Source organism: Amblyomma mixtum, chromosome 1, assembly GCF_055824585.1.
Source record: "Amblyomma mixtum isolate Tamu chromosome 1, ASM5582458v1, whole genome shotgun sequence".
NCBI classification, from domain to species: domain Eukaryota; kingdom Metazoa; phylum Arthropoda; class Arachnida; order Ixodida; family Ixodidae; genus Amblyomma; species Amblyomma mixtum.
This window is the reverse complement of record NC_143012.1, coordinates 320,271,439-320,285,369: the sequence shown is the minus strand read 5'-3', so window position 1 is coordinate 320,285,369 and position 13,931 is coordinate 320,271,439. Positions and strand designations below refer to the sequence as shown.

The following is a 13,931-nucleotide window of genomic DNA, read 5'->3' as shown; positions in this document are numbered from 1 at the left end:
TTTGTGCTTTTTTTTTCATGGAGAAAAATGGGGTTCAGCTCGATTTTTCTACCCAAGTCAGGGTGGTCACAACCACATCCCTCCCTTAAATCCGTCCCTGGTCTTGGGTGACACAAGGGTCGCTGTGCCTTGCAGGGGCAGTTCCAGATTGCCGAGAGAGAACTTCAACAGGCAGAACACTTAAATCTGATAATGGCGTTGACAAGGATGAATAAAGCACACACATCAAGGAAGCAGGTCTGTCGCTCAGGGTTAAGGGCAGTTCAGGTAAAGTGCATGATTTGTGCACTTCAGTATTAGTGCAAGCCATATGCTGTGATGTCAGCTTGCAGACAAAACAAGCACACTGTTTTAAGGTCACCGTCCAGCACATGACACAAATCATGTGATAGCTTCTGTATATAATGAGCAGTGTCACAATAAACAGGGGACTCCCTTTTTACCGCCGATTGATGCGCGTTGTGTCTGGCAACTGCCTTTCAATATAACCTCAGCACCAAAAATTTTGCAAAGGAAGTTCAGGCACATCTTGGGAGGACTAGATAGTGTTTTAACTACATGAATGAATTCTGGTGTACGGTGCAAATGAGGCAGAACGTGGCTCTCACCTGCAGTAAGTACTAGAGAGGCTGCAGTGTGAAAGGATGATGGTAAACAAGGAAGGGTGTTGGTTTTCAATCCAAGAAGTGCTCTTCCATAGCAAGATGTTGGGTGAGAGCAGCCGCATCCTGAAAAAGTGCCTGCCGTCACAGAATTTGTCCGGCCACAGAATGTATCAGATGTTCGTTCTTTTCCGGGAATGATGAACAGTCTTCAAGAAGCAACATCAGTGCACCTCTACAAAGCTTTCTATGCAAAGAACACGACTGGTCTTGGGGACCAAAACAAAAACAAGCTTTCTGAGAGATCAAGGAAACAGTTTGGACAGATGCACCCCCATTAAGAGACAATTAATAGTCTCAGCAAATGCTTTGTCATATGGTCGTGGTGCTGTACTGTTGCAGGTCCAACCATCCAGGGAATGACGACCAGTTGCATATGCCTCGAGATGGCTGACAAAGAGGAAACAAAGATATAAGGATTGTATCTTCGCTTGTTATGTCTGCATTTTATGAAATGCCCCTCGGCCAAACTGTTGGTCTGCGGTATGACTAAATAAAAATGCTCTCAAATCGAGGTGGTGTTAGCGCTGCCGTGAGCAGCTGAAAGTTTTGAGGAGTTCTTGAAAGCTATGATATTTGTGTTCGAAACAGATCCCGAGCCTCTAGTTCTTCTGCTAGGCCATGATCCTCTGGACACCATGCCACCATGGATCCAATGATTCAGAATGTGTTTTGAGAGGTACTGCTTCACAGTAACACACGTCGAGGGAAAAAAACATTGTGCCAGCAGACACCTTGCAACAGTATAAGACAGAACACCGATAACCATGAAAAACGCGCCCTGATTGAAGTTGATACATCTGCTTTCGTTGATAAAATTGTTGAAGGGCTTCCTGCTACAGAAGGTATGCCTGACATCGCACGAGCAGAGTAACAAAAAGACCACGAGTGTTCATCATTGCTAGAAGCCTCCCAGCGAGGGTGGCCAAGAAAAGAAAAGCTACCAGCAGTTCTGGCCTACCCATGGTAACATTTCAGTTTGCAATCAGCTGTTTCTAAAGGATGCTCAGGATGTTGTTCCACAAGGTACGGGAAAGAAATGATTGAACGAATGCGTGAAAGACACCAAGGTATTGTTTAATGCAGCGCAAAAGCAAGGGAATTGACTTGGTGGCCTGGGTTCAGCAAAGATGTAATGAGAGCTGTAACTGGCTGCTGCGTGTGTGAAACCAAACGTGTTCAGTTTGCAGAACCAGGGAATAGTAACGACATTACTACCATGGCAATAAGCCGGTGGTGACTTGCTCAAGATGAAACATGCCATATATCTTGTCAAGAGCTATCACTCCAGATATCCAGAGTTGGCCTTCATGTCATCAAGAGGCGTTCGTCGACCATCTAAAGAGCATCTTCGCTTGCCTTGGCATCCCCAAACACAGTGATATCAGACAACAGGCCACAGTTTGCCTCATTTGCTTTCAATAACTTTTCCAGAAGTGTACGGGTTCAAGTATATCACAACAATTGTTAAATGAAACTCAATTAAGCGGCATATACCCCTCAAAAGGGGCCCTCTATCCGATAAAGAGCGTCGACCAATTCTCATAGCATCTTAGATAATCCCCTTTAACTTGCTAGCGTGAAATTGTAGGGGGAGGTAGATGAAAGGGGATTAAGACGGCTTAATCGGATTAACCGCGGTGTCATGAAAATCAGTCCACTTCAATGGCTGTAGGGTCTTCCTTGAGGGGTATCTATCGCTTCATTCATGATTTGTAGCTGATTGTAGTCCTTGTTGCCCGCAATCCAATGGCAAAGCCGAATGCTTGGTAAGGCCATCACAGCTGTTTTTTAAGAACGCAGAAGACCCATACATTACCTTGTCTAACAATCAGAATTACAGTCCAGCCCAACTTTTGACAAGTAGACGATTGCACTCAAGGATACCTTGCACTAGTCTCAGCTAAAACCGTGTGTTGTTAGCTCTTCCTGCCAGGAGAAGGATAAGTGGTACAGAAAAAGGCAGGAGAGATACTCTGATGAGAAGCATCATGCTGCCCGATAGAATCATTCTTTGAACATCCCAAGCACGAAGGTCCTACTGGGTAGGGAGAGACAACTGTGTCATTCGCAGGAACCAACGCCACCTCTTCTAATGGTTAGGCTGCATGCCAGTTAAGATTATCGTCCGCAAGGAATTGACAAAACACCGAAGAAGCCAAAAGCTTATGCGTCACCTGTCGCCAGTGAAGTCGACACAGGTGCAACAGCCATAAAATAGTGGCCAAGTCAGCAAAGCCACCGAGTATCACCTTAGAACTACACACTACAGTTACATCATAAAGATGCCAATAAGATTTCGAATCAACGACTAGCTGTGAATTGTGTATTTATTTTGTTTGTTTGCAAAACTGTGCACATCTAACGTCAGCTAGCAGAAAAAACAAGCATTTTGTTTTCACTTCGCTATCGACCACGTGACAAGTCAGGTGATCGCTTCTGCATATATTGATCAATGTCGCAATAAACAGACGACTCCCATTTCACCGCCGATGGATGCGTGTTGTGTCTAACATATGCAACCAAATATTGCACAGAACAGTAACACACAAAATGTGATCCCACTTGGCTAAGGATACACTACTATAAACAATGTCATCAACCATGTCTGACAAGTCTGACTAGGTATACAGAAGGTGTCACTTATAAAAATATTTCCATCCCATAATAGTGCCAATACACTACTTTCTATAGTGGCATCGTAAAAAAAAATAAACATGAGCTTTGGTAGCACCAAACAAAACAAATATCTAACATTTATTTATTCAATTACAATCACATAATGAAACACTCAAATGTGAACTAGCATTCCTAAACCTTTAGGTAGCTCAAGGGAAGCATTCAATACTTGTTATGTTAGTAATAGTCCATATCCAGAGTCAGTTGTAATAAAAACAAACTCAGTGCATCGGCTTCTGGTGCTAAAATAATACTGCACTAACATGAGAACTTTGGAAACAAGCAAAGTGGTGCTTATCTGTGAGTATGCTGGCCATGTGCATCGACAAAGCATGTAGCTGGCCAGAGATCATGCCATTAGTACACACATGAGCCGAACAGTACACCACGTCTCGCTCAGACCATTGATTTATCACAGGCTGAAGGAACAGGACCAAATAACGAAAAATAGGGTAGACACTGAGAGTCTCAATTCAAACACAGGAGTCTCATCTCAGACTGCACGTAAATGAATGAACACAATGCAAGACATGTAAAAACAATGCCAACACAAGAAAAATATGCATATAGAACTTTGGGAAGTTATTCAATAAGGCTATCTGCAATTCCTGAATAGTAAAGTTTGGCGATCTGCATCACTGGTACACTTTTACCTCTCATTTCATGGATTTTTCAAGTGGTGAACTCGGATGCCATAGCTGCTATCAATATCACAGGTGCTAAAATACAAGCTGCAGTGTAGGAACTTAACCACAAAAGAAACACACCAGAAACAGGCATACAAACAAACAACAGTGAAAGGAAGGCGAGTTGAATCATGAATAAGATTCAACTCGCCCAACTTTCCACCTTACTACTAATATTTCCACTTGCCAATTCTACTGCTTAGCTCACAAGAAATGCTTATGAAATGGGAAATGACAACCAAAATATTTGTGGAAATTGCAGCATATTTCATGATAGCACAGAGCCCTTCAAGGAGATCTACAATCACCACACAAAAACCGCACTACAAACTCTACACAATGTTCAAGACCGCCAGAGTAGTAGTTTTCAGTATACATTACATTGCAGGGATCAAAAAAGTTGTTTTGAGCAAGGTAATTTAAACACAATGTTGATAACAAAGGCAGTGATTAAATATTGTCACATATTTAAATTTTCCTAAATCATACTGATGGGAGCTGACGACAAGTACACAGATGAACCAGGAACGCACTCGAGATCCGCAAATAAGGCCGAGTATTGTCCTGACAATAACAAGAAAAATATGTACTTTAAAGCCTAAAGTTCAAGGCTTTCACCCCTGAAGGGATGGAAGGATGGCTTTCATCCCTTTGATAAAGCAGTAAATTAAAATTTTTGCTCCTTTTAAGACATACTAATGCTGCACAGAATGAAGATTTAAGGTGAAGATTTGATTCACATAAATGTCGCATAGATTTCAGCATATAGTGTTGAAATGCTTGATCAAACAAAAATACCACAGACATATCGCTCATTTCACAGTAAGTTATCATACAGAAAACTCAGTTTCACAACATAATTAAAGTGCATTTGAAATTCCACAGCGCAATAGCAACAAATGAAAAAAGCGAATGACCTGGATGATAGGCTAAGACCCGTTATCACCGTTTGACAATTTCAAATGATTTTCAGAGAACTAGATATTTTACGTGACTAGCTTTGCTGACGATCGCATAGGGTCTTAGAATTTGCCTTGCGTATGTGGCCCACTAGTACATTTCAGAATATGGGAAGCACATGCTTTTTCTTTTAGGATGTTCGCAGTAAATATTGCTATGCAAACTTACTGAGAGCTGCGATGAATCATACTACTTCAATGTTTTCCACATATGTATTCTACCTATACAGGGTATCTTGCCTCACATAGTATGTTTACTCTTACTCTATTTTAACTGCTGTGTCCATTGTGCAAAATGCACAACATTAATAGGTCATGTTTTTGTGCTAGTACCGTTCAGCTAAAATAAATTATTTGTCATGTTCTTATAAATATGCATTATAGAATGTAAAACAGGGGACATTATGTCCTGATATTCATAGTTGCAGTATAATCATTAGTCTTGTCTGTTTTCATGCTTAAGTTTACCACATTTTTGCAAAAGCTGTTATCTTGCAATTCACTGAAGACATATGGGAAACTAGCTCTTGCCTTATGCTTCGAAATCTGAGACTCATCAGCAAGTAGCAGTATAGCGAACTTGTTTTCAGGCTTGGGTCTTGCCTAAATTGGTTGCACAAAACTAGACAAACTAAGCTTGAGGAATACTTCGCAGGCATTGGTCAAAACTGCGAAAAAGAAAAGCAGGTTATGAGTGCTCTTTTTATCTGGTTGCATGTTCAGTTTTTCTCTAATTTGCAACTGAATTCATTTTAGCATTGCCTGTTAGTTTTGGAGAAAAGTAGTAACAGTGCACTTTTTGTTTTTTTTTTCTCTTGGTGAGAGCATGAGTAATCACTTTTCTGGCACCATAACTTGCTGCAGTATGACAGCAAATGGGCACTAGGAAGTGCTGTGCGAGTTCATACCAATTTGCAACCCCGGTCACTGAGAACCTAAAATCCTCAAAAATTGGAGCACTAACGCTTGGCACCTAGAGCTAATGCATCGGATTCAACTGCTGAAATTCAGTTCTAAATTTGCTACTAAGCTATCAAGAATAACCTAGCACTTATATGTTGAGATGTCACACTTTGGACATGCAATGCTGACTTGCTGACACCACAGACAGACACAGGCAACTTTCTCTCGAATGGGCAAGGATAGAATGACATAGGAAAGCTGATGTGTAGAAACAGCTGGCTAAGCTCTACCGCTGTGAGCATTGAAAGTTCCATAGGCAGATGTTCCATCATTCCTCTTTTCTTCTAATGCAGTTGCACGTTGGTCCATTGTTGCTGCGTCCTCATCCGCCGTTTGCCCTGTGGAGCATCCAGCAGAGTACCGGTCGAGTCGGGGCCGACCGTGGAAAATGGAAGGCGATTACCAGTCTCAATACTGCCCGTACCGGTCAAACTTTAATGCTAACCTCATAACACATGAGCGGACGCACAGGGGAGAGTAACCTTTCTGCTGCTCTATTTGTTCTAAGCGCTTCACACAGAAATGTGGCCTGAATGGGCACATGAGGACACCCACAAGAGAGAAACCTTTCTGCTGCTCTATTTGTTCTAAGCGCTTCACACAGAAATGTGGCCTGAATGGGCACATGAGGACGCACACGGGAGAGAAACCTTTCTGCTGCTCTATTTGTTCTAAGCGCTTCACTCAGAAATGTGGCCTGAATGGGCACATGAGGACGCACACGGGAGAGAAACCTTTCTGCTGCTCTATATGTTCTAAGCGCTTCACTCAGAAATGTGGCCTGAATGGGCACATGAGGACACACACGGGAGAGAAACCTTTCTGCTGCTCTATTTGTTCTAAGCGCTTCACTCAGAAATGTGGCCTGAATGGGCACATGAGGACACACATGGGAGAGAAACCTTTCTGCTGCTCTATATGTTCTAAGCGCTTCACTCAGAAATGTGGCCTGAATGGGCACATGAGGACACACACGGGAGAGAAACCTTTCTGCTGCTCTATTTGTTCTAAGCACTTCACTCAGAAATGTGGCCTGAATGGGCACATGAGGACACGCACGGGAGAGAAACCTTTCTGCTGCTCTATTTGTTCTAAGCGCTTCACACAGAAATGTGGCCTGAATGGGCACATGAGGACGCACACGGGAGAGAAACCTTTCTGCTGCTCTATTTGTTCTCAGCGCCTCACTCAGAAATGTGGCCTCAATGGGCACATGAGGACGTACACGGAAGAGAAACCTTTCTGCTGCTCTATTTGTTCTCAGCGCTTCAGTCAGAAATGTGGCCTGAATGGGCACATGAGGACGCACACGGGAGAGAAACCTTTCTGCTGCTCTATTTGTTCTCAGCGCCTCACTCAGAAATGTGGCCTGAATGGGCACATGAGGACGTACACAGGAGAGAAACCTTTCTGCTGCTCTATTTGTTCTCAGCGCCTCACTCAGAAATGTGGCCTGAATGGGCACATGAGGACGTACACCGGAGAGAAACCTTTCTGCTGCTCTATTTGTTCTCAGCGCCTCACTCAGAAATGTGGCCTGAATGGGCACATGAGGACGTACACGGGAGAGAAACCTTTCTGCTGCTCTATTTGTTCTCAGCGCCTCACTCAGAAATGTGGCCTGAATGGGCACATGAGGACGCACACGGGAGAGAAACCTTTCTGCTGCTCTAATTGTTCTCAGCGCCTCACTCAGAAATGTGGCCTGAATGGGCACATGAGGACGTACACAGGAGAGAAACCTTTCTGCTGCTCTATTTGTTCTCAGCGCTTCACTCAGAAATGTGGCCTGAATGGGCACATGAGGACGTACACGGGAGAGAAACCTTTCTGCTGCTCTATTTGTTCTCAGCGCTTCATTCAGAAATGTGGCCTGAATGGGCACATGAGGACGCACACGGGAGAGAAACCTTTCTGCTGCTCTATTTGTTCTCAGCGCTTCACTCAGAAATGTGGCCTGAATGGGCACATGAGGACTACACGGGAGAGAAACCTTTCTGCTGCTCTATTTGTTCTCAGCGCCTCACTCAGAAATGTGGCCTGAATGGGCACATGAGGACACACACGGGAGAGAAACCTTTCTGCTGCTCTATTTGTTCTCAGCGCTTCACTCAGAAATGTGGCCTGAATGGGCACATGAGGACGCACACGGGAGAGAAACCTTTCTGCTGCTCTATTTGTTCTCAGCGCTTCAGTCAGAAATGTGGCCTGAATGGGCACATGAGGACGCACACGGGAGAGAAACCTTTCTGCTGCTCTATTTGTTCTCAGCGCCTCACTCAGAAATGTGGCCTGAATGGGCACATGAGGACGTACACGGGAGAGAAACCTTTCTGCTGCTCTATTTGTTCTCAGCGCCTCTCAGAAATGTGGCCTGAATGGGCACATGAGGACGTACACGGGAGAGAAACCTTTCTGCTGCTCTATTTGTTCTCAGCGCCTCACTCAGAAATGTGGCCTGAATGGGCACATGAGGACGTACACGGGAGAGAAACCTTTCTGCTGCTCTATTTGTTCTCAGCGCCTCACTCAGAAATGTGGCCTGAATGGGCACATAGGACGCACACGGGAGAGAAACCTTTCTGCTGCTCTATTTGTTCTCAGCGCTTCACTCAGAAATGTGGCCTGAATGGGCACATGAGGACGTACACGGGAGAGAAACCTTTCTGCTGCTCTATTTGTTCTCAGCGCTTCACTCAGAAATGTGGCCTGAATGGGCACATGAGGACGCACACGGGAGAGAAACCTTTCTGCTGCTCTATTTGTTCTCAGCGCTTCACTCAGAAATGTGGCCTGAATGGGCACATGAGGACACACACGGGAGAGAAACATTTCTGCTGCTCTATTTGTTCTCAGCGCTTCACTCAGAAATGTGGCCTGAATGGGCACATGAGGACTACACGGGAGAGAAACCTTTCTGCTGCTCTATTTGTTCTCAGCGCCTCACTCAGAAATGTGGCCTGAATGGGCACATGAGGACACACACGGGAGAGAAACCTTTCTGCTGCTCTATTTGTTCTCAGCGCTTCAGTCAGAAATGTGGCCTGAATGGGCACATGAGGACGCACACGGGAGAGAAACCTTTCTGCTGCTCTATTTGTTCTCAGCGCCTCACTCAGAAATGTGGCCTGAATGGGCACATGAGGACGCACACGGGAGAGAAACCTTTCTGCTGCTCTATTTGTTCTCAGCGCCTCACTCAGAAATGTGGCCTGAATGGGCACATGAGGACGTACACGGGAGAGAAACCTTTCTGCTGCTCTATTTGTTCTCAGCGCTTCAGTCAGAAATGTGGCCTGAATGGGCACATGAGGACGCACACGGGAGAGAAACCTTTCTGCTGCTCTATTTGTTCTCAGCGCCTCACTCAGAAATGTGGCCTGAATGGGCACATGAGGACGCACACGGGAGAGAAACCTTTCTACTGCTCTATTTGTTCTCAGCGCCTCACTCAGAAATGTGGCCTGAATGGGCACATGAGGACGTACACGGGAGAGAAACCTTTCTGCTGCTCTATTTGTTCTCAGCGCTTCAGTCAGAAATGTGGCCTGAATGGGCACATGAGGACGCACACGGGAGAGAAACCTTTCTGCTGCTCTATTTGTTCTCAGCGCCTCACTCAGAAATGTGGCCTGAATGGGCACATGAGGACGCACACGGGAGAGAAACCTTTCTGCTGCTCTATTTGTTCTCAGCGCTTCACTCAAATGTGGCCTGAATGGGCACATGAGGACACACACGGGAGAGAAACCTTTCTGATGCTCTATATGTTCTAAGCGCTTCACTCAGAAATGTGGCCTGAATGGGCACATGAGGACACACACAGGAGAGAAACCTTTCTGCTGCTCTATTTGTTCTCAGTGCTTCACTCAGAAATGTGGCCTGAATGGGCACATGAGGACGTACACAGGAGAGAAACCTTTCTGCTGCTCTATTTGTTCTCAGCGCTTCAGTCAGAAATGTGGCCTGAATGGGCACATGAGGATGCACACGGGAGAGAAACCTTTCTGCTGCTCTATTTGTTCTCAGCGCCTCACTCAGAAATGTGGCCTGAATGGGCACATGAGGACGTACACGGGAGAGAAACCTTTCTGCTGCTCTATTTGTTCTCAGCGCCTCACTCAGAAATGTGGCCTGAATGGGCACATGAGGACGTACACGGGAGAGAAACCTTTCTGCTGCTCTATTTGCTCTCAGCGCTTGTCAGAAATGTGGCCTGAATGGGCACATGAGGACGCACACGGGAGAGAAACCTTTCTGCTGCTCTATTTGTTCTCAGCGCCTCACTCAGAAATGTGGCCTGAATGGGCACATGAGGACATACACGGGAGAGAAACCTTTCTGCTGCTCTATTTGTTCTCAGCGCCTCACTCAGAAATGTGGCCTGAATGGGCACATGAGGACGTACACGGGAGAGAAACCTTTCTGCTGCTCTATTTGTTCTCAGCGCCTCACTCAGAAATGTGGCCTGAATGGGCACATGAGGACGCACACGGGAGAGAAACCTTTCTGCTGCTCTATTTGTTCTCAGCGCCTCACTCAGAAATGTGGCCTGAATGGGCACATGAGGACGCACACGGGAGAGAAACCTTTCTGCTGCTCTATTTGTTCTCAGCGCCTCACTCAGAAATGTGGCCTGAATGGGCACATGAGGACACACACTGGAGAGAAATCATTCCAGTGTGATTTATGTTCAGAGTGCTTTGCCTATAAGAGCAGCTTGCAGTTACACATGCGGAAGCACTAGTAGTTGGTGACACGTTGCAATGTGGGAGCTTGCACATTTTACTGCATGTTGAGCTGTGCCATGCGCATTCTTAGCATGTTTTGCTAGCACAGCCTTGTCCTCATTTCAGCTTTTTGCCAAGAGTAGTGATTGGTTTTCCTGTTGATAGCTGAGAAACATGCGTTTGCACTTAGTCCAAACGTACGTTTTCAGAATTCCATGTTCATTATATTCATGTAATGTTATGGCCATATCCGCATTCAGCAATTGCCTTCTCTATATGTCATGCTGTTTTAAGGGTGACTGGGGGTGATGGCACCAGTGGCGACTACTGTCTATATTCGTTGGTTAAAAATACATTGATTGCTTTTGTTTTGTGTGATTTGGAAATTGTCACAGGAAACTGAGATGAATTTGCAAATGTTCCTAGAGATAGAGACAAAATGCTGTGCAGCAGACAAGGCGATGTCAAAAGACAAAACGAGAGTTTGTCCTCATCGCATATGTTGCACTAAATTTCAAGGTGCAAACCTATCAGCAAGCTCAGCATTCTATTTGCTGCAAAACTGAATTTATTTCAAAAGATAATTGAGACTATTTCTAAGCATCCTTAATAAATTCGTAATATGCTGAATTTTGCAAGGTTGTCGGTATGTAAATCTTGATGCAGCCATAAAATGCTGTGGTTTCTTCACACTATGAACAGTAGAAGGGCAAGCAATAGTTGACCTTCAAGAGGTTCATACTGCTGGACTGCCCTGTTGGGCTTTTGATGACTGGTGTGCTCACCACCACGTGCGTCTGGGTCACCTTCGAGAATCTTCGTAATACCATCATGGTGCCTTAAATTTGCATTCTCACTTTCAACAGTGGCTGTCTCCTTTGATTGAACCCTCTGTATGAGACAGCATGCAGCTTAACAGTGGTCAAGGTCGCAGTTCTCAGTTGCTTGTTCTCACATGCCACAATGACTTACTAGTCATGTGACCTGTGGGCCCCGTTAGTTCTTGCTGCTTAAACACATAGACAACTCAGTAGAGAGCTTTTGAGGCATATCGATGGCAGCGTGTACATGCTACATCATTTGCAGCGCATCTCAAGAAACAAAAAGAAATTTTAGGGAGAAACTCATGGTTTGTTTACTGATCTTTAAGCCAGTTGTGTTTACTGGCAGCTGCCACAGCAAAGAAAGTGAAGAATTACCTGCCGTCTAAGTCATTTGCTTTTTTTAGCAGAATTCAGCAAATTGTGCATTCAAGTTGAGTTTTTATTTTAAGTTCCTTTTCAAAGTTTTGATGACCTTGTGTCAGTGAACTTGTGTCAGTGCTTGTGTGCACATAAAATGTATGTGATAGGAGCCATTTTGAAAAATTTTAACTTTGTTGCCTCTGATTTTATAAGAGTATGTGTTGTTATACTTTCTGAAAAGTTACCTGAGTGAATATATTCACTCAGGTAACTCTTGCACTCATGCTGTCTGTATACAGACAGCATGAGTGCAAGAATGCACGATCTGTAACATGAGTACATGCACACAGCATAACAGCAACATTTTCATAATACCCTTGTGACAGCACGCATTTTTCCTTCTCCGTCAATCAAGCATAAATTGCCCCACACAAAGAATCCAGTTCACCAGCCTGCCATATGTGGTCCCAAGTTGTGTGCAGCTCAAACCACACATACACACAAAAGCAACTCTCCACCCGAATCTCTCACACGGACACCTCACTGGGAACACACGCAGTACTGACAGTGCACAAGGAAGTTGCAACACAGTGGTTCTCCAATAAAAAATTAATAGGCACAATGCTGCAACTCAGCATCGTAGACAATGCGAGCATGGACATACATCTAATAATGAAAATGTGAACACTCATATACAAGACTTTTGTTAAAAGTGCCAAGAAGTGCTACCTCTTTCCCTATACACTTCAAAGTGGTTGAACCCTGAAGATAAGTTCTGCTGAGCAAGCTAAAAACAAAAAGAAGTTACTATTTGCCAGCTTGCTCGCACATGAGAGAAAAACATATTCATGAGTCCATCAAGGGTAAAGCTTATATGAAAAAAGATGCTGCATAATACATGTGAACAGGCCATACATGGGACACGAGCCAGGCCTGCATTTTCCAACATGCTAATCCCACAGACACAAACAAAACACTCTTAAGCGCCTCTTTAAAAGCATGCAAACAAATGAGGATAGGTAAGTAATTCATTAAACAGCAAGGCTCCAATGCCATTTTTTTGCATCGGAGCCTTGGCTACGGCGCTGGCTACAGCGCTGCATCACCTGCTCTTGTTTCTGCTGCACACTGGACTGCAGGTCAGGATGCAGACGCTCTAACACAGTTGAAAGTTTCCTGCCCATCAGCAATTCGGCCGGGCTCTTGCCTGTTGTAGCATGAGGCAGGATATGCTGGGTCATTAAAAACCTAGCCAGACGTGTGTCGATATCGCCTCCAACCATTCGCTTGAGTACTTCCTTGGTTTCGCGCACCATGCGTTCTGCTTGACCATTCGAAGAAGGGTGATATGGGGCAACGGTCACATGTCGGGGCACATGTCGGATTTGATTTCGGCACATGAAGTCTCTGAACTCTTCCGAACAAAAGGCAGTTCCATTATCAGAAACAACAGTTTCTGGAATGCCATGGGTAGCAAAAAGGAAACTAAGCTTCGCACAAACTGCAGCTGCCGACATGGAATTCATCCGGCACACTTCCAACCACTTTGAGTGAGAGTCCACCACAATGAGGAAGACCTTGCCTTGGAAGGGCCCAGCAAAATCGATGTGCAGTCTTGTCCAAGGACGCTTGGTGAATTCCCAAGGGTGAATCTTTGCAGCTGCTGGCGCAGACCTGGATTCCTGACAACGTGCACAGTCTCTCACCTTTTGCTCAACATCTCTGTTGATTCCTGGCCACCACACGGCTCCTCTGGCAAGCCCCTTCATCTTGACAATTTCTGGATGAGCTGTGTGAAGAATGTCCATGACATACGGTCGAGCTGGCTCTGGAATGACCACACGACTGCCCCACAGCAAACAACCTTGGTACACTGACAGTTCATGCTTGCGGCTCACAAACGCTGCAAACTCTTCTGGCAGCTTGCCCTCTGGCCACCCATGCTGCACCCAATTGCAGACTCTAGCCAACAGATTATCCTTTGACGTGAATCTTGCCACCTTCCCAGAGTTCCATGCTACTTCCGGCGCCATTTCCAGCATCCCTACTTCCCAAAGACGCTGCTCCT

At 45.0% G+C, this 13,931-nt stretch overlaps 2 pseudogenes; both read left to right on the top strand.

The window, feature by feature from the left end:
* Positions 1-8,838: 8,838 nt before the first annotated feature.
* Positions 8,839-9,650, top strand: LOC149372662 (uncharacterized; annotated as a pseudogene).
* A 25-nt stretch (positions 9,651-9,675) lies between these two features.
* On the top strand, positions 9,676-10,927 carry LOC149372661 (uncharacterized; annotated as a pseudogene).
* The last annotated feature ends 3,004 nt before the right edge of the window (positions 10,928-13,931 follow it).